The 19,747-nt window shown below is 37.4% G+C and overlaps 1 protein-coding gene across 2 annotated transcripts in view; it reads right to left on the minus strand.

The window, feature by feature from the left end:
- The window catches only part of LOC106936532 (bone morphogenetic protein receptor type-1B), a 71,788-nt gene that overhangs the window by 33,916 nt on the left and 18,125 nt on the right, over nt 1-19,747 (minus strand). The window contains exon 2 of one of the 2 annotated variants that reach the window (XM_015017597.1): nt 18,833-18,904. The exons of the other annotated variant lie outside the window; for it this stretch is intronic. The gene's annotated coding sequence lies outside the window, so the exon portion shown is untranslated. The remainder of the gene's footprint in view (nt 1-18,832; nt 18,905-19,747) is intronic. 2 annotated transcript variants of the gene reach the window in all.

Here is a 19,747-nt window from a genome sequence, read left to right on the forward strand (position 1 = left end):
TATATATATATATATATATATATATATATATATATATATATATATATATATATATATATATATATATATATATATATATATATATATATATATATATTTTTTTTTTTTAAACAAATCCAAATCTTTGGAAAAGAAATATGCCTGTCTCCTAAATGTAAGGAGACAGGCAGAATGTTGCTCAGAGTACTTTTGGTTTATCTACAATATTTCATAAGTGTCAAGCACAAGTAGGAATCAGAACAACTGTCAATGGGAACATGTTGAGACAGAAAGTCAAATGCAATTCAATTAATTAAAAAAAAAAAACAAATAAAAAATACTTTATTATTCTCAGAGGGAAATTTAATGTTGCAATAACTCTTAGTATGTGTTTCTGCACACTCATTATAAATGTCTATCGCTGTGGGCAGGAAGGATCTCACGTAGAAGTTTGTACTGCATCAGATCTGAAAAACCTCTGAATGAAGACACTGTTGTTGTGTCACAACAGCAGTGTGACACAACTGCTCCTTTATTAAATGAAGGACTAAATGGAGCATTCACTTCACAAGACAATCCAGTTCCCAGACCAAGGTAAGCCTTCTTTATCACTTTGTTGAGCTTTTCCAAGTCACTGACTCTAATGCTGCTGCTCTAGCAGACAGAAAGGATTGCACTCTCTGCAATATCTTCTGCTAACATTGAACGACCTAAGCTTCCTCAAGAAGTACAGTCCGCCCAGCCACTTCTTGCATACAACTTCAATGTTGTGTCTTCACTCCAGTCTGTTGTCTAGTTTAGTGTTTCCCAACCCTGGCCCTCAAGGCGCACTGCCCTGCATGTACTAGGCGTTTCTTTGCTTCACCCCCGCTGATTTCAATTGATATCTGATTAACAGGCATTTGGTGAACTGCAATCATCTGAATCAGGAACATTAAAGCAGGGAAACATCTAATACATGCAGGAAAGTGAATGTGCCTTGATGGTCAGGGTTGGGAAACACTAATCTAGGTGACAAACCAAGATACGTTTATTCCTCCACAGCTTCCACATGTTCCCCAATGGTAGAACTAGTGTTTCACATATTTCTGTTTCTCATGAAATCCTCAACTGATTTCTTTGTTTTGTTCTGTTTAAGATGAGGTGATTGTTCCAATACAATGAAGCAGTCTACCAACTCTACCAACTCTCTGGTCTTGGCCTCTGCTGTACCTCTGATACATAAGATAGCTGAAGTATTTCTAGAATTACTGCAGATGAAAATTATTTAGCTGAATATCTGAGGTATAGACTTGAAGGGCTACCGAGAGTAGCATCCCCTGTGGTGCTGACCACCAGACACGTAATCGATCTCACCAACCACAATCTGTTTATCGTGTAGTCATTAAGGATAAAGGCTGCCATAAAATTGTGGAGGCCTCTACCTGTGTCTTCTGAAATAAGAACATATAACCGAAACAAATTTGTGATTTCTTTCCATAACTACTGCCATAATTCATCATAATAGTAATATATAATCTCACATCTGTGCTTAACACGCTCTAGTTGGAAAAACGTACTGGAGTTGCTTGTTGCGTCTGATCAGATTGTGCAATGGTTTGTAGATTCGAAAAGTTTGAATTCATTGTTTATTCTTCAGTCCTACATTTTACATGCAGTGCTTAAAAAACAATTCCAACTTCATTGATCACACCCTGTCGTATATAGAGAAAATACAGTGTAACCATTTTTGGCAGCTTAACAATTTTTGGCTATAATCTCCACATTCTCGTCTACGTGTTGAGTTTAAGATGATGACCTTTAGAGAACGGGGTCATTTTAGACCTGTTGAGTTCACACTCCACTAAACGTTGTTTGACTGATAACTCTCCAGATTCTCCTCCCATAATCAGTCAGAATCATGTCTCACTCTTTTTCTACAGGGAGCAAATTTTTATTTTTGAAAATATAACATTTTGTATCTAGAAATAGATACTTTATAAAACCGTGTTGAGAACACCTCTTCGCACAGTGGAGAGCTGTTCAGGTGGCTGGCAGAGACACTTTAAAGGCGCTGTTAGAGATTACATCATAGAGGCCTGAGGCTTTTATACTAATAAATAAATGGGCTGAGACACTCTAATAGACCATTTCCTTTCCAGAGCTATCCTCTTGCCTTTAGGGCATTTACTGCTGACAAAACTCCATGTGTATGTGTGTGTATGTTTCTGCTTTGAACAATTTCCTTTTAGCATGAAACAATGCATCACAGATTTGAACCATCACTATATAAGAAACTGATTCAATGTCTTTAAAGTTTTTGGTAAATGAAACACCTAGATATCTCCTTATAGTTTATTTTCTTTGTTCGTTTTCATTTGTAAAAACAAAGAGTAGGGATAAGGCTGATTATCTCTCCTTGGAGAAAAAAATTAAAAGTAGGCTACTTCATCATTAGAGAGCGGTTCCCAACCTTTTGTATACAAGATTAAAAGTTTAATCAAATCAAATCCGAGTCCTGTTCCAAGTTTCAATGAAATTCTAGTCATAATTTGCACATAGTGTAAGAAGTACAAAATAGAGTTTCACCAATCAGTTAAGAGATTCTTCAAACTACCCAATATTTCTACTATTGACTTTGATTTTGGATTGACAGGCAAAATAAAGAAAAATCTGAGTATTTAACTGAGGGGGAAAAAAAGACAATTTTCAGTCCCTTTAGACAGTTTTTAAATAAAATAGATAAAGACAAGTTTAAAAAAATGAGAGTTATGATTTGATTTGAAAATACAAATTATCTTTTAAATCCATACATTTTCTGTTGGATTCAAAACTATCCCCATCAAAGAGGTGCAATATGTTTGCTTTTAATTTATGTATTAGATCCCTTAGAAAGAAAATAAAAAAAATCTGATTTGGTTACAATTATTATCAACACGTCAGACTTCAAAGAAACATGATTGCTGAATTTCCATTGTTGAATTAACTTTCAAAGCACAAAGACAGTGTGTATGTCATCGGACAATTTTAATCTATTTTGGAGCAGACAAATCTCAACAGACTGATTAGAGGTCAGGACTATATGCAGTAGGTAGAACCCACACAATATTTTTTTGAATAAAAAGTCCAAATCAGAATTGGCATGTCAGAAATCTGTATGGGTAAAGACAGGAATAAAATATTATAATATAGTAATATTACCACATCAAAACATCAGCTTGGGAAATCTGATAGAGGTTTTATTTTGCATCAACATAAAATAAAAATTCTCTATGCTCTTCTTATTAAGATATTTCACTCATTATTGTCTATTTTTTGTTTTCTGTAAAGCAAAAAATGTGCCTGCCCTCTCCCCCCCTTGCTTCTGTCTTTCTTTGCTGCACTCCTCCCCTCACTCCCCTTCTCTAGTGAACCAGAATGTCATTTCAAGCATGTCTAACTGCGGGAAGCCTTTTAAAAACTGTGACAGCATTTGCCCCCGATAGCTGCGAAACTGTGTATGCGAGTGTGGATGTTTGTGTGTGTCATGGGGCATCAGTCTTCAATACCTTTTAAATAGCAGTTTTTGAAGGGGTCACTTCTTGATCTGCATATGATATCTTGTCTTCAAGCAAATCAGCACAGACATGCATCATACACACACACACACACACACACACGCGCGCACGCACGCACGCACGCACGCACGCACACACACACGCATGATTCTCTTCACATGATGAATGGCTCACACTGGCACAAGCAAATGATGAGCAGTAAAACTAAAGAGAAAAAAACAGAGGCAAACAAAAGGATAGTGACAAGAAAATATAAAGAATGGTGGATGTGTGTGCTCATTATACAATGATTTCTGATGAACAAATGATAAATGACGCATGGCAAACTTTAGGGCAGAAGTGAGAGTTCAGAGAATAGATGAAAAGCAGTAATATTGTTTGTAAAGCTTCCACTTTAAGCCACAAATGAAGTTGCCTGTATCCAAGTCTTCAGCAGGAATGTTTCTCTGTCTCATAGGTTAACAGCATTCAAACTGCTTTTGCTCGTTCGGATGAAAAACAACAGCTGATGCCTGAGGTCAGTACTTTACCTGATGTGCAACTCTGAATCATTTTTGACATGCTGACACAACACAACAAAATAATAACGTCTTTCACTGGGGATGAAATTTGTACTTCAGTATCATGTCTGTTTAGAAGGTGAATCTTTAAGACATTTGTCTTTATTCTCTTGAGTTTAAAAATAATATAAAAACCATGACACATTGCTAGTTAGCAGTTTGTCAATGGGGACAACCTTTGTGGTAAGAGAGACAAATCTTTTCTGGTGATACTGGAAAACCCAACACCTTTGTTACATCAGAAAATGTTGCGTTGAAGCCTCCTTCAGATTAATGATATGTTTTATGCTTGTGGCACAAAAGAAAATGTGGGAAATTAATGTTCCAAGAAAAATATCGATTCCTTCTGCCTTGATAAAGAAACATCCAACGTTCCACCTCTTTGTGAAGAACGACAAGCATCCTATGTGGTTTAAAATGAATGAAAACCCAACCTATAATCTTGGATTAAACTGCCTAAGTCACACTGAACCATCTATGATGCATAGTCAGCTAATTAATACCATCTCAACTTACCTTTCTCTGTTCCCTTAAAGAAACCATTATCCTTTTATTTGATGTGAACTGACAAGGAGATAGAGGATTAGGTCAGCCTTTGAGAAACACCTCAGTGGCACAGCAGCACATCTGCTAATCCCCATCCATTCACTTCAGTTTATCTTTAAACTAACAAGCAGTTTAACATAATCCACTTTAAACCTGTCTGTTCACTCCCATTCAACTCTGCATTTACATAGCAATCCTTTCTGCCTGAATGCTTTGTCGAACAAGAGAGACGCTGTGTGTGGGAGTTGAGCTGGTTTCCTCTTTTTCTATGGACCATTTCTGCTCTGAAATTCTCCACCTGGAGAAAATCCACACTGTGGTGCAATGAGGAAAATTGTTTTTGTTTGGCTGCTCGGCACTTTGCGTTAGAAGATGAAGACATTTAGCCTACAGATGTTTAAAGTAAGAATTATAAAATAGTCCTAGAGCATGAAGGATAATAAGTAAAGGATTGTGAAGAGAGGAAGAAAAATAAAGAGTAAGAAAGGGTCAGAGGAGTTTAACATTGTCATCAGTATTTGGTCTGGTGCCTGGGGTCCACTAAAGCGTTTTGTAACCCATCACAACACCTAAAACGGCTTAGTTCCCAGAGTGGGAAGAAAGGCGTGATGATGGAGCAGTGACAGTTTCACCTCTGACCTCCTGTGGTATGGTGTCTTTATGTCTGCATTGCTCAAAGAGGATTCCTGCTATTTGTGCTAAAGTAGGGGGAGAAGGGAGTTAGCTTCACAGCAGAATCAGTTTGGGAACATCAGTCCTGGATGATGACTGCTTAGTTAGAAACTCAAAAGTCCAATCTTTTTAAAACCAGGGAAAGTGCCTTACTAAAAGCAAGACCTGTATGATAATGAGCCAGAGTGGCCAATGGTGGGATATATTTCCAAAATGGTCCTTGAGATGATGTTGATAATGCAACACAAATCTGGAACAAACTTTCAGAAAATGCAAAACAGCCGAACCAGCAAGTTACTTAAGATAAAGACTAAAAACCCCACCTGTTTATAGTTGCCTTTGATTAAAAACAGTTAGAACAATAATTTATATATTTGGTGTGTATTTGATTATGATTACTGTTGATGATTTTGATGATGATGATGATGATGATATTTAACAAATGTGATGTTTCTTTGGTTGTTTCAGGGTTGGTTGCTGTATTGTGTTTTGGTTAATCACGTAAAACACTTTGAACTGGCTTAAGGCAACAATTGTTTCTGAAATATGGAATACAAATACATTTGACTCAGCAAGAAGCAACTAACAGATACATTTCAAAAAGGGTGATTGTGCCCTCTCCCCTCATATAAAAAAAAAATCACCATTACTGTTGGAATTTGTTATTTTCTTAATTCTCAAGGTGTTTAAAAATAAAGCCAAACATCCTGAAATGCAAAAAAACATAATTTGACACGCTGAAACATAAAAAAGATGAAAATTCTCCCAAATGCCACAGTCATTTAATTCACTTCTACAAAAAAAAAAAAAAATAAATAAAATATGTTGGGGAAATTGCAATGATGGAAAAGCAACTTTAGAAAGACTTCACTGTTCCTTTTAGCTTGCTCTTCCTTTCTCCCTTTCTCACTCTTGCATGTTGACACTGACAAAACGGCTTTACTTTTCACATCTCCCAACTTGCATCCATTGGTGTCAAAGCTGTTCTACCCATTTACTCCTTTTTCTTGAACTCTACTGCAACATCAGGAGAGGTGTTCATTTCTAGGTGAACTCAAGAGGTGGTGGTCCTCTAACCTTCAAAATGGACCTTTCCTGCTCTGTTTGGAAGATTAGGTGACCACTAAACCAAAAGAAATGAGACACCTTAGACTACCAGGCAGCACAGAAACAGTGGCAGTCGGCCTCAGGGGGAGGTATGATTATTATCTCAATCCCAAACTATATTCTTCCATTTCTGGATTTCAAAAAAAGTAAATTCTGCATTAATCTTCAAATTACTGAAATATCAACTCAAATTTTCCCTTTAAAATAAACTGAAGTCTTTCAGCAAAACAGCTTACTCATGTTCAAAAACATTAACACTAAAGACAAATTCACATGCAAGCAGACACAGAAGCTCTTCATGGTAGATGTTCAAATATTTAAACTTAATGAAAGTCTATTGATTGATTAGGAATTACTTTTATAGTGTGCTGTAGTAATTTTAAATAGTCACAATAGCACCTTACAACTAGCATATAATTATTGGCAGGGAGGACGAGACAGAATAGAAAACCAAAAGTTCAGTATCAGAAGATCCACTCTTCTAATCCCAATGCAATAACGAATGTATGATTTATTGCTGTAGTAAATTTCTTGCAAAGACAGCTGGTTATAGTTTCAAATAAAGTTTTATGGAGAGTAATATTTCTGCATGATAAATGCCCTGATAGCTGACTAAAAGGCACATAATTTTTGAAGTCAATTTTCCGATTATATCAAAGTAAAACAAATTGATTTAATATATTTGAGATTTTTGCAAAAACAAACACACAAAAGCATGTGAATTGATTGTGCGTTTAGAAGTAGGAAAGCAGGAATCAGGGTTGCTAAAGAAGAGTACAACTGGTTAAAAGGGAGGAATGTTTACAATGGCATGGCGAGGTAGAAAAACCTCCCAGAAAAGATCTTGAGTGGGAGCTGAAAGAGCAAGAGCTGTCCCACCTGCTCTGTGGGATCCGTCCTGCCTACTACAGTGATTCACAAATCCACTTTTCAAACAATGAGGATCATATGCTGCAGCCAGCCACCCACGTGGTTTTTGACTGCCATCTGTAACTAAATAAAGGTTGCAAATCAAAAATGCTATTTAATCTTACTTTAACAAACTTTATTTATGAACAACAAGACTGAATAGACAATAAATGTTTTTTTGAGATCTTATCTAAGAGGTGTCAAAAAAGCAAAAATATCATTAAGTATTCCAGTAATGTGTAAAACGCCCTACACTTGTGCTACGACAACAGATGGATTGGTTGCAGTTAGAAAAACAATTCACTTAAAATTTCAAAAATCCAACTAAAGTCCACTTTGGTTCTTATACTTATTTTTCCCTAACTAAACTAATCCATTAAATTAAAGTCAGTATCTAACATCATGACAACCTTCCAATTGTCCCTTATGTCAGACATTCAGGATTTAATATTTTTGTTTTGCTATGTGTGATGTCATGAGATCAAGGTTTAAACAGTTCGTAATGCCTGCAAAGGACATAAACTAGATCTCAAAACATCTGAAATTGATTATTTTAACACTATATGCAAGATTTCAAGTGACATCCAGTTTTTGGAAAACTATAAATTAATCCTTATAACAGGTAATTTTATACATTAATAAGACAAGACATATGAGCTTCATGTTAACGTGCCAGAATGAAAAAAAAAAAAAAATCAATATAGAAAGCGAAGATTAGAATAAAACTACACTTTGTGAGTAGACTTAGTAGCCAAAAACAAGTCTAATTGCTCTTATCACAGGTGAGACAATTATTTTCATTAATGCTGAAAAAATATCTTGTTAATAATCAGAGTTTTAGAGAGCAAGTGTGACCTAACTTCTCAATGGTGGACCTAAAAAACAAACAAACTTGTGGTTACACTGGTGCACCTAATCATATGGGAAAAAGAAAAGTCTCAGCATCACATAAAGTCTTCCTGTGGTTAAACAACAGAAACACATCAAGTCCATATTGTGGTCTAAACCAATTAGAAAATATAAAAATCTAGCTTGGAATATGTCTCCTCTCAGCTTAACCACAAGAATATCTAAAAGAAAAACAGATTGTTGTCTTACAAGACTTACATGTAAGATACTGACTGCATAGACACACTCATCAGAATCCCAGTTAAAATGTAACACAAAAACTATAAAACATTAATATAATTAATTTTCTCCTTTTTTGTATTGAAAGTAATAACAATAAGTTACCCTTTGTTGATGCTGAAAATATTTCAATAACAAAACCCTGTGAAATATTTTTCATTTATTTCCATCTATTTTTACAATCAGTTTAATTCACACAAAATATGAGAAGTACAAATTGAAATTTGTGTCACCAACAGTGTGACTTGCTGTCATGCAAGGGAAACATTAGCCAGAGATTTTCTGAACTGAAGAAGTTACTAAAATCCTGATGGAAACAGTTCAAAAAGCTGCAAAGGAGGCACATGCCTGTCATGAGGCAAAATAATTGAAAGAGTAGCGGTTTTGCTGCTGACCTGATACTAGAGCCACAATTTGAAGAAGCAGTTTTCAAACCACAAACTGACGATGGCAAATTAGCTATGAAATAAGCAAACAAAACGAATTTACAAGAGCCACAATCTGTACTTGTCAGGGAACATTTGTTACAGTTAGATCACTGGCAACTCTTTTAGACAGGTCATGAGGACTGATATACAAACATGGGCTTCTGGTAATTCCAATTAACCATTTTACACTAACCTAGTTTCACCCGTAGTCTTTGGGGCCTTCCACTAATAACAGAGCAACACGTGTTTCTGAGGCAAATGGCTATTTCTTTAAAGCCAAGAATCCTTCAGTTTAATATAACAACTCACTGTTAGATTCAGGGTGACAGACCTGAAGCACCAACAAATTATCTGAAAACTTAGCAGAAGAGAAAAGAAAAAAAAAAAACAAGCTGTTCCCTCTTCTAGGACTTGTTTAGGGCCAAACAACTTGGTGACCTGATCTACAAACCAGATGTACAAAGACAGATATCCATCCACACACAGATGCAGTAACCACACATTCCATAACACTTGATTACCCATAACACCAGTTCATTTAGAGCTGCCAAAAGCCCACAGTTTGAAGGACTGATAACACCACCTGGTTGAAAAAACAGTGCTTCTTTGTGAGAGTTCTCCCTTTAGACTTTACCAATTACAAACATCATGTAAGAGATTTAAGAGATCATCCTTAACACTTCAAAGGAGAGTGAGAAGAGAGAGGTTTGAGGTGAGGGTAAAGACGACGGGAAAACTGGAGTCAAGTAGTTGGATTAAAGCAGGCAAATCAGAATAACAAAGAAAAAGTTACGATAAAGCGAGGCATGTTTATTTTTTATATACATTTCAATACCAAGGGAACTCAAGGTACTTTACATAATGAAAAAACAAATCAGCAAACATTACATTTTCTCCAAACTCTAAACAGTTTGGGGTTTAGCCTTGATTTTTAGAAACTTTGTATTTCAGCAGTTTTGTAGTTTTCTGTAAGTTTGTTCCAGATAAGTGGGGCATAAAAACTGAATGGTGCTTCTCCATTGAAACTAACATCAAAGCTGGTTAGCTGTCGAAAAGCAGCTTTTCCAAAAACGTTGCAGATTAATGGAAGATTGCAAATTGGCCTGTAATTTTCAATAGCGACTTGTACAGACTGTTTGATAACTGCTGTTTTTAAGCCTGGGGGGCAGGAGGGAACACCTGATGAGAGGGATACATTTAGAAATTGAATCAGATCAGACACAATGACAGGCAAACCTTTATTAAAGAAAAATATACCTTAATTTCCATACTATAAACTTTAAACAATGCGATGCAGCTAATATACAACTTATTCCCAACTGGTTTTGCAAATTTGGCAAGATGCACAGTGCAGAGAACAACACCAGATCAAGACGAAAGAGTGACAACGAATGAGAGATTGAGGAAGTGTGTGTAAGTCCAGGGATATCTGCAGGATGTTATCAGATGGCACGCATAAAAACCACCACCATTTTATCTGATGACTATCAAAACCAAGATGGTTTGCAGCTCCGGCAGCTCTCTACTTCCTGAACTTTTCCAACCGTTGCATCCAGCTGAATTGTTATCGTTGCAAATCACTTACAATATGTATTATTTTAGGATTGGGTTGCCATCGAAAAAGAAGAGGGTCAGACAAAAGAAGTACTGCATTGTTAAAATGAGGTGGGGGAAGTGATGGGAGCAATGCCAGTGTCAGGCTAGTGGTGGTGAAGCATGATGGTCCACTTGGGGTGAGTGGCGCAGTGGGATAAGAGCGTGGGGAGTTCATGCCCCCGTCAGGCCCTTTTCACACTGCATAAACAAAGAGATTACAGTGAGAAGGGGCTCTGTGCGGCTAACAAGCAAGGGTACCCACACACACACACCCATTTCAACAGAGTCACACCCAGAACTCATACTTTCACATGCACACAAGTACATACTCTCGAATCCATGTTAATATATTGGAACATACAATTAGAAGGACAAATCCATGCAAACAAAGATGCTCCCCAAAACACAAGGTCAACATAATGAAAACACACATACAACTAACAAGAAACATCACAACATAGTGGCGCCACCTGTCTCCTCTTCACCAATTAATGAGCCCCCGGCTCCCGGGATGCTACAACAGGGTGGCAATTAGCAGGGGGAAAAGAAGAGGGGGTTATGAAATGAGGGAGAAAAACAGACAGTGGGGGGAGGGGGCGAGTAGGAGGCACAGAGAAGGGAGAGACATACACGTTTTTTAAAAATAAGTCTGAGCAAGGAAACGACAAGTTTAACACATTGGTGTAGCCAGAAGAGCCAGGCAAAGAAAGTAGAAATATCTGTAATAATTGTAAGCTAATGTTTCAATCTATTTCATTGTGAGAACAACCAAAGTTAGGATATGCCCATCTTAATCACACGATAATGTTCGTTTAACGTGTGCAAAAAAATTAAATGGATGAATAAAAAAATTTAATCATGTGGCAGATTAGTAAACTGAAAGAAGTTGGACACTGTTAAGAGATCTTAAAGTGCAAAAGCGCCCAAGTGTGTATTTTTAATATTTTATTGAGAAACATTAAGGATGAAAAAGAACAAAGTATGACCTTACAACAACAGAAGAAAACCTGGATTTGTGGCTGAGCCTGCCTGTTAGTTTCCGTTTGTATTTCCATCCATCATAATTTCTCTAATTCTGTCTCCTTCCTTCTGCCATCCAGTCAATCTTTGCTTCCTGTTTTTCACTTAAATACATGCACACACACATTCTTTTGTTTGCCACCTGATAACAGGCAGTTATTCATACTGTCTCCCGACCCCCTCTGACCCTTGAACTCTGAGACCTAAATACGGAACAAGAACTGAGAGACTGGTCACACATTTGCTGGCAGTCATTACATATAGACAAACACACACACTGAAAAGCCAGAGATGTCTACCTATTGTAATTTTGGATTGAAATTAAACTACACTTTGAACATAGATGAATATAAAAAACTATACTGGAGAATCCCTCCAAGTCTAATGTATCTAAAGAAGCTTAGAATAAACTTAAATGAACTGAAAAATGTCTGCAAATATATAGAACTGCCTTTTAGATATCGATCCTCATATTTATAACACTATTGTATCCTTATTGGAAGTTTAGATCAACTCCACTTTTAGGTCCACAACAATAAAAGTTTATTGAACACAATTTGATTTTATGTTAAGTGTAAATTCAGATTTTAATAGCCTATGCTTTAAACTCTTAAATTATTAAGTAAATAAAGCCAAAGTCCTCGAGAACTAATAACCTACACATTTTAGATGCCTTTTTATGCCTTTTTCCATTCTTTATAAGTAAACATTTTTATTGTCAGTCCAAAGGAATGGGCTTTTACTGTTGCTCTACAACTGTCTGTGTGACCTACACAAACAACAATATTGCACAGAGCACATGAAAACGTAACATTAGTTATGTGCTACCATTGTATCCCTGACTGTATTTACTTAAAAGATTAAATGTGACTGTAAGACACAAGCCAAAGTAGTTTGGCTTGCCACACACAGAAGGCAGGTGTGGGGTCAGAGTTTCGGTCAGCGGCCTTGGTCCAACTCCCAAATATAGAGAATCCACTATTCAGAGATCCTTAGGTTCACTGCCGTTCTCGGATAACCACCACAGACCTTTTATGTCTGGAGAAAAGCATGAATGCCGAACACACAAAACATGCATTCATTCCTCCATACATTCTCTGTCTTTTATCAGAAGTGTTGAATAAATCCGTGGAGATTTATGTTTAAATTCCACAACATATTCACACAAATTTAGTAAGACATGGAGCACGTTGAGTTCAATGAGATCACTAAGATATCCATGACCTTGTTACCAGAAAACATGAATGCCTATTCCTCTCTTACCTCACAATCTAACCAGTCACCCACATCAACTTCTTTGCTTCTTTACAAAATCTCTCTCTATCTCTGGGTCTCAGAGAAAACACTACGCACAGTGTCCATTCAGCGTATAACAGAGGACTTGTTCTAAACAGTGAAACACTGCACTCACACTTTGACCTCCGAAGACGAACTCTGAACTCCAAAATAAGTTGTGACACATAAAAACATGCATTTACACGCATGTGAGAGAGGGTTGTGTGCATGAGGAAGATGCAGACTGATCCATGCAGATGCAGTTTGTATGCAGAATTATTGATATGCCTGAGAAATATGTGTGAAACTCTTGATATACAACCTTGAATGTCAGGACATTTGTGTTGCTAAAGTAGGGAGAAAAAAATCCCACTTAGAGTTAATCTGAGAATATAAGAATTTTTATTTAGTAGTTTAAGACTTCTGCTTCTATTGACTAGAAATACAACATGACAGAAAATCATATTTTTCAACCATTCTTCAAAACAACTAATGTCTTACCATCACAAACATAAATATATAGGACGTGCTGAAGTTTAGGGGGACTTTAATAAGTGCATGGTCAGAAGACATCAATCTTTTTTAGAGTATATGGTATCATGAAGTCTCTGAAATACAAATATGTTTAATATAAACCAACTAAGTTGACATTTATGTTTAACATGTTGGACTTGGATCAGAAAAGTTCATAAGGTTCAAGTAAGGGAGTATGCTCCAGAAATTAAAAATGTAATTCATTTTCATCAATTTTTTTTTGTACATTTTCACTGGTGCTGCCAATAATTAAGGATGGTGCTTCTTTGTAACAAAAAGGCGCCCAAAGATCAGATTGCAATACAAAAATGTATCTTAATAAGTTTATTTTTGATAATGTGGTATGAGCTCATACTTAGCATAAGGAAACGCAGTGGGAAGAAATATAAAAGATGAAGTTGGAGAGAAAATATGAGCATCAAATCTAAAAAAAACAGGCTGATGTGTCTACCAACCCGACGAGATTTTAGTTCTTTTTAGTGCAAAATAATATTTTGTACAACTTCATCAGGCTGTCTTTTTAACTTAAAAGTAAAATACATTATAATAATGTTTAAATATGTATTGTAAGCATGGAGTATGTCGATTCCAAAAATCTACATGCATATTACTCAGAATGCGTATAAAGAATCCATCAAAAAGAAAAACCTAATTGTTCTTCCAGCCATAAATTTGTTAGTGAATACAAGTTCCTGCAGGTCATTATGGAGCAGGGAAACTCCCATTTTCCTCCAGTGAAATAGTTTCAATTTGATTGTTACAAAGCCATCTAACAGCAGGAGTTTTAGCCATGAGTCATTCTCGCTCTGCTCTGACAAAGAGAGAAATCCATGAGCGGTAATGAAGACAACTTATTTGATGCTTTAAAATTTGGCTATGTACTAGTTATTGTGGTACAAAAGTTAACAGAAGGTCAAACAAATCAAATAAAACACCTGGATCTGCAAATAAGCGGCGCTTTGCCAGTACTAATAGCAGAAAACTACTCAGGGTCCTCCCTTAGGCTTATTTTCTATCAAAGTGGGGATGAAAGAAAGTGGCACAATTTTCAGTCAGTGTATTCTTAAACACAGAATGGCCTCTAAGTAATGGCAACTTTATTGCTCCCTAGTGCTTGGCTGAATTCCTCCATTCACATACATACATTTGCATATGTGCACTATATATGTGTGAACAGTTCTATCTTTGAACCAGTAATTGCTTTTAATACCACTGGGAACACCACACAGATCGTGACAGAGTTTCACCCACAACTAATGATTATGTAAATACGATAACCATCTGTGGACATAATCGTGCGTGTGTGTGTGGGTGTTCTCCCTAATATTCTTTTATCCCTTATCATATGGAGATCAGCTGTTGGACAAATGTGCTATTGTTGAAGGCCGAGTTAGAGGCAAATGTGCGCCGGCAGGCTTGTGTGTCTGTGTAAGTGAAGTTGTGCTTTACTGGTTCAGGGCCTCATCTGTTTCCCTGATAGTGCGGAGGATCACATGTTGCTTCAGATGAGAAGTCCGGAGCTTGTTATTAAATGTCATAGGCCGATCTTCTAGAATAACCAATAAAGTTCTCGCGGCTTCCTCAGCTGTGAATATGTGGAAGTGCACACGGCTGACACGCAGTGAATGCCGTGCAGACCCTGCAAAATCCACCAATAAGAGAAACAATAATCCATTTATCTGGGTGTCTGTCTTTCTGACTGACCAACAAATGCTAAGTGCATGCACACACAGGCACAAAATGCCACTGCACTGCTCCTCCCCACGGCTTAGAGAAATTACTGCCACCTGAAGCGGAACCACGTCCATCATGAGGAGGCCCCACAAAGCCCCACAGGTGTCCTTTAACATGTCCAATGGTCTCCTCCTCCCCCAGCTCTCCATGTGTCCATTCATCTGGCTGCAGTGGAGAACAGCAAAACAAAACACATCCCTGGGGGAGTGGAGGGACCTCACAACTAACCAAGCACATGAATTCCTCTGTTCTGCAGGCACAGCTTGGAGCATCCTACCTATTGACAGGGCAGTCAAACTATTACTGAATTAATCATGTTGTAATCTTAAAGAAGTTTTATTTTTATACATTGTGTGCACAGGATTTTTTTTTCAGTACTGTAACTTAGTTCACATGACCTCATATTGTGTTTCTGCTCTCCACCTGTATGGTGTTAAAACAGTCTGATTTTCTGCCAGAAATGAAAAGCACAAATCACTTCACCCTGACCAGACTTGTTGTGTTAAAATGAACACAATGAATTATGAGAGACAGGTGCAAAACACTCCAAACCACAAAGACCAACTTTGCATGTTTTGCAAAGACTTAGAGCTGGCTGTGGTTTAAAGAATTGTTCCTAAGCCAAACAAATAGAGAGAAATTGAGCAATCAGCAGTTCCTGCAAACTTGCCTTCAATTGAAAATCACACACGATTTTCCAAATGCTGTCAGTCCATATTAATCTACACAGGGGCTGGCAGCGTAATATAAAAATAAACAAATGTTCACGGTCTACCTCTAAAATAAAAACCTCAAATTCTTTTTTTTTTTCTTCTTCTTTGTCTTCCTAAAGCCAAGCTACACGACTTTAGGACACCTCGGAGAGGTAATAAAATAAAACAGTGACTGGAATTCAAAATTCACAAAAAGACAGCTGCGCAGACAACAGCGCGCATAGGTAGGCAACACAGCAACGAAGGGAGTCAGAACCAAAGACAGACAGAAACACAAACAGTGAGACAGTCAGTTTTAGAACAAACACAAAGCTGTCTCCAGCGTCACCCAGGAAGAAATGCTGTCCTTTGATCTCAACCCATGAAACCTGGCAGCAGTCTGAAGAACTGAATCACCTTCCAAACAAACGTCAACACTGCTAACACCCTCAAGGTCAGAGCAGACGTGTTTTAGTCAAACATTTTAGTGTGCACATATGAACACTGAGAAGGCTCAGAGGGAGGATCAGTAATGTGGACATGTAAATGAGGCATAATACCATTTACAAAAGCCAATACCTGCAGCTATAGCTTCGCCTTTAACCACCTTACTGCAGTTTTATAAGTGAACAGGTCGCTTCCAGCCAATCGTGCGTTCTGCTTTCACTCGACTCCTGACTGCATAGCTGCGAAGTTCCTTTCTGGTAAAACTGGGAGCTGCAGTTATTTATTTAGAAGTCTGCTCAATCCCACACAGGGATAATCACAAAGACCTCTGCTTACAGTGTTGGAACACAAACTACTTTTTACTGCTGCTGAAGGCCAAAGGTTTGCTGAAGCAGCAGTATGAACAAATGTACTTCCACTAACATACTGTTATGTGCTTCGGGCACATTATGATTTTTGTCTATTTCTTTTTTTTGTTTTCTTATAGACCTTGATTAAATGACCTTTTGTAAATATATTTTGGAGTTTGGATAATTTCTTTTTGGTCATTTAATTACGTTAATTTGTGGTGCTGTTGGTCCGCCTATAAATAGGCTGGCTTTCGGCATGTAGGGAGCCTCCCCTCCATTCCCGCCTGGGCTCCGCCTTTCCGTTCGCTTCCGCTCGCTCCACCACCTCCAGACGCGGTGTGTGCTGAACCAGCCGCTGTGGGCCGCAGCTGAGGTTTCCTGCCTGCCATGCGGTATCTTTGTTAACCTTTGTTTGTTTTTTCGTTGTGAGTTTGGCCTGGTGGGACCGGTTGTCCTGTTTGCGATCTTTCTTTTGCATTAAGTTCTTTTTGCTTTAGTCCGGTACGAGTAGGGGCTTCGACGGCCCTGTATAGGGTTGGCCCCCTGCTGTACCGTTTTGTTATGTTTGATCGGCTCACCAGGTCCAACTTTCTGTTAATACTTTCGGGGTTTTGTTTTCTTTATTTTTCTTTGGGACACGGGATCTGAGGGTTTGAATGCCATTTTCTTCACAGAAAATCAGAAGAACCTGAATTAAGAAAAACAAAGTGAAGTGAATTTATGAATAAAATATTTTGTTGAACCCTCCTCATCTTTTGTCTCGTGTCCTCAAGTACGTTGTGCCCTTGGTGGACGTAACACATACAAATACAATTTGGATGATTTTGTCAACTTCGGGGTCAACTTTTAAATAAAATAAAGTTAATTCAAATCGATAAGAACTCTGTGCAATCAAAAAGTTGCCTTTCATTTCTCAACTTAGGAATCTGAAGTGTCAAATGAGTGTCAAAGTAAACAAACAAACAAAAAAAATAAGCATTTAATGGCTTACACATCCATAAAGTGTTAATTCTCTTGGTCTGTCTGAATCGGCTCTTTTCATTTTGGCAAACAGGTTTTTATTTTCAATAGCTTGCCATTGTATGAAGATCTTCGTAGGAATGAATGGAATTAAGAAATTGCATCTCATTTTAGACATAACAAATTCAAAGTTGTAAATACTTGGAAATTCAATGCTCCAGCCCTGGACAACAGTCACGGTGGATTATGTGGCCCTAAGAGAAAATTTAACTCCCAAATCACGCTTTTATTTTCATTAATCTGTTAAAAAAAAAAAAAAAAAAACTTCACTTATCCACTGTATATCATTTTATCATCACAGCCAGTTCAATGTCTTTGATGAGTACAATCATAAACAGCCAAACTTTTAGTTTCAGAATATTATTTTATTACATCCTTTATCCATTGGTTATGGTTGTGATTCCTGTTTTGACCACTTGTCTTTTTTCATCTTTTGAGACAGAACTAACAAAAACTATGTTTTTTTAATCACATAATAATTTTAGTGAAGTTCAGGCTACAAAATGTGGTGCTCGTTCATCTATAAAAATAATAGTTAATAGCTGCTGAAGCAATAAACAGTAAAAACATACATATCAGTTAAACAGAAGGTTTGTGTCCAGATTGGCTCATTGCAACATCTACACAGCATGAGTCCTTGGAGTCAGATGCAATGGAAACAACTGGAAAGGTTTTTTTCATGTCTTTTCATGAGCTCACAAGCAGCACCTTCCCTCACCTCTCTTATTTACATTTACACATCATTACACTGGCCCGGCTCCTCACCCTCCAGTTGTTTTCAGGTTAGAACCTCTCCATGCTGAAAGATGCTGTTCTTAGCACACCTGAGACTACACATGCAAGCTCACATGTACATTTCTTTCACCACATGTGTGTTTGTGAATGTGTCAGGTGGTATTTTACATCCTGGAAATAAACTTCTCCAGTTACATCAGTAACGAAGTGTGACTAAAGCCCAAAACCTTCCATGATAGCGATGCATTACAAAATGGAATGTGCAAAGAGCATTTACACAGAGCAACAATTTGATAGAAAAGTACAGCAGTCAACAAAACTGTAAAATCAATTTATTCTTCCGCTTTCAGGGATTTTGTTTTTCATGCTGCATTGTTTTTATGTCGGAAAGATGTACATATGCACATGCACATGTGTGATATTCACTTTAGTTTAAATATCCTATTTATTTGTAAATAAATAGGATAGAAAATAAATTATTTTCAGCATTCTTGGTGTCATGAATTCTACTTAAATGTGTTGAACAAATAAAATTTCCTTGCATACAACACATTTTCTTCTTACCTGGAAGCGATGGGTTGACGTTGGTTGGTTTCGACTTACGCAGAAGAGTTTGGTCGCACAGCTGAACAATACCTGCACACAATGTCACAATATTTGGGAGAAATTACACAAGGCTTTTGTGAACAAACTGCAGCTTTAATGCAGCCATTACTTCTGAAAAAAAAGAAAAAGAAACTTAAAGGAACAGAAACATGATTCCTACAAGTAACACAGCTGGTCTCTTTCAAATCAGCCTGAACTCCCTCACTCATTTACTGTAGCCACTTAATCCTGTTCAAGGTTACAGAGGAGCTGAAGTCCATACTGGCATTCAACAGATGACGCAGTGCACACCCGGAACGTCTCAAGGCCAGCAACCACGCATGCTAGCACCAACTGCAATGCAGAATCAACAATTAGCCTAACAGGGATATTTTGCGTGCTTTTGGAGTAAATCACAATATCAAGAGAAAAAAACGATTGCAGATTTTTGGATTCCAAGTTCATTAGAAAGGATAAAGTGAGTGAAGGGTCAAGTCTAACAGATTCCCACCTGTGGAGTTGGAAAAATAAACTCAACTCTAAATTCCTTCAATAACCGTAACTCTCTGGGCGGGTCCATTTCTTCATCTCTAAGAAAACACAGCTTTAGAAAAACTGTAATTCACATTGGATTCATTTTGCACAGCGTTGCTTTTTATTGCCATCCTATAAACCAGTCCAATGTGTGTGTGTGTGTGTGTGTAGGTGTGTGTGTGTGTGTGTGTGTGTGTAGGTGTGTGTGCGTATGTGTGTCTGTGTGAGTTGCGTGCCTGTCTGTGGTCTGTTGCTAAAGTACTAGCCTGTAGTCAGAACCACAATTTGACAAAGGGGTTAATTCACACTAGGTGTTAAAATGAGCAGATTTTACATAAATCAAAGCCTCTACAGATTTTA

This window comes from Poecilia latipinna, unplaced genomic scaffold, assembly GCF_001443285.1.
Source record: "Poecilia latipinna isolate Pla-1442-1.1 unplaced genomic scaffold, P_latipinna-1.0 Scaffold2165, whole genome shotgun sequence".
Classification (NCBI taxonomy): domain Eukaryota; kingdom Metazoa; phylum Chordata; class Actinopteri; order Cyprinodontiformes; family Poeciliidae; genus Poecilia; species Poecilia latipinna.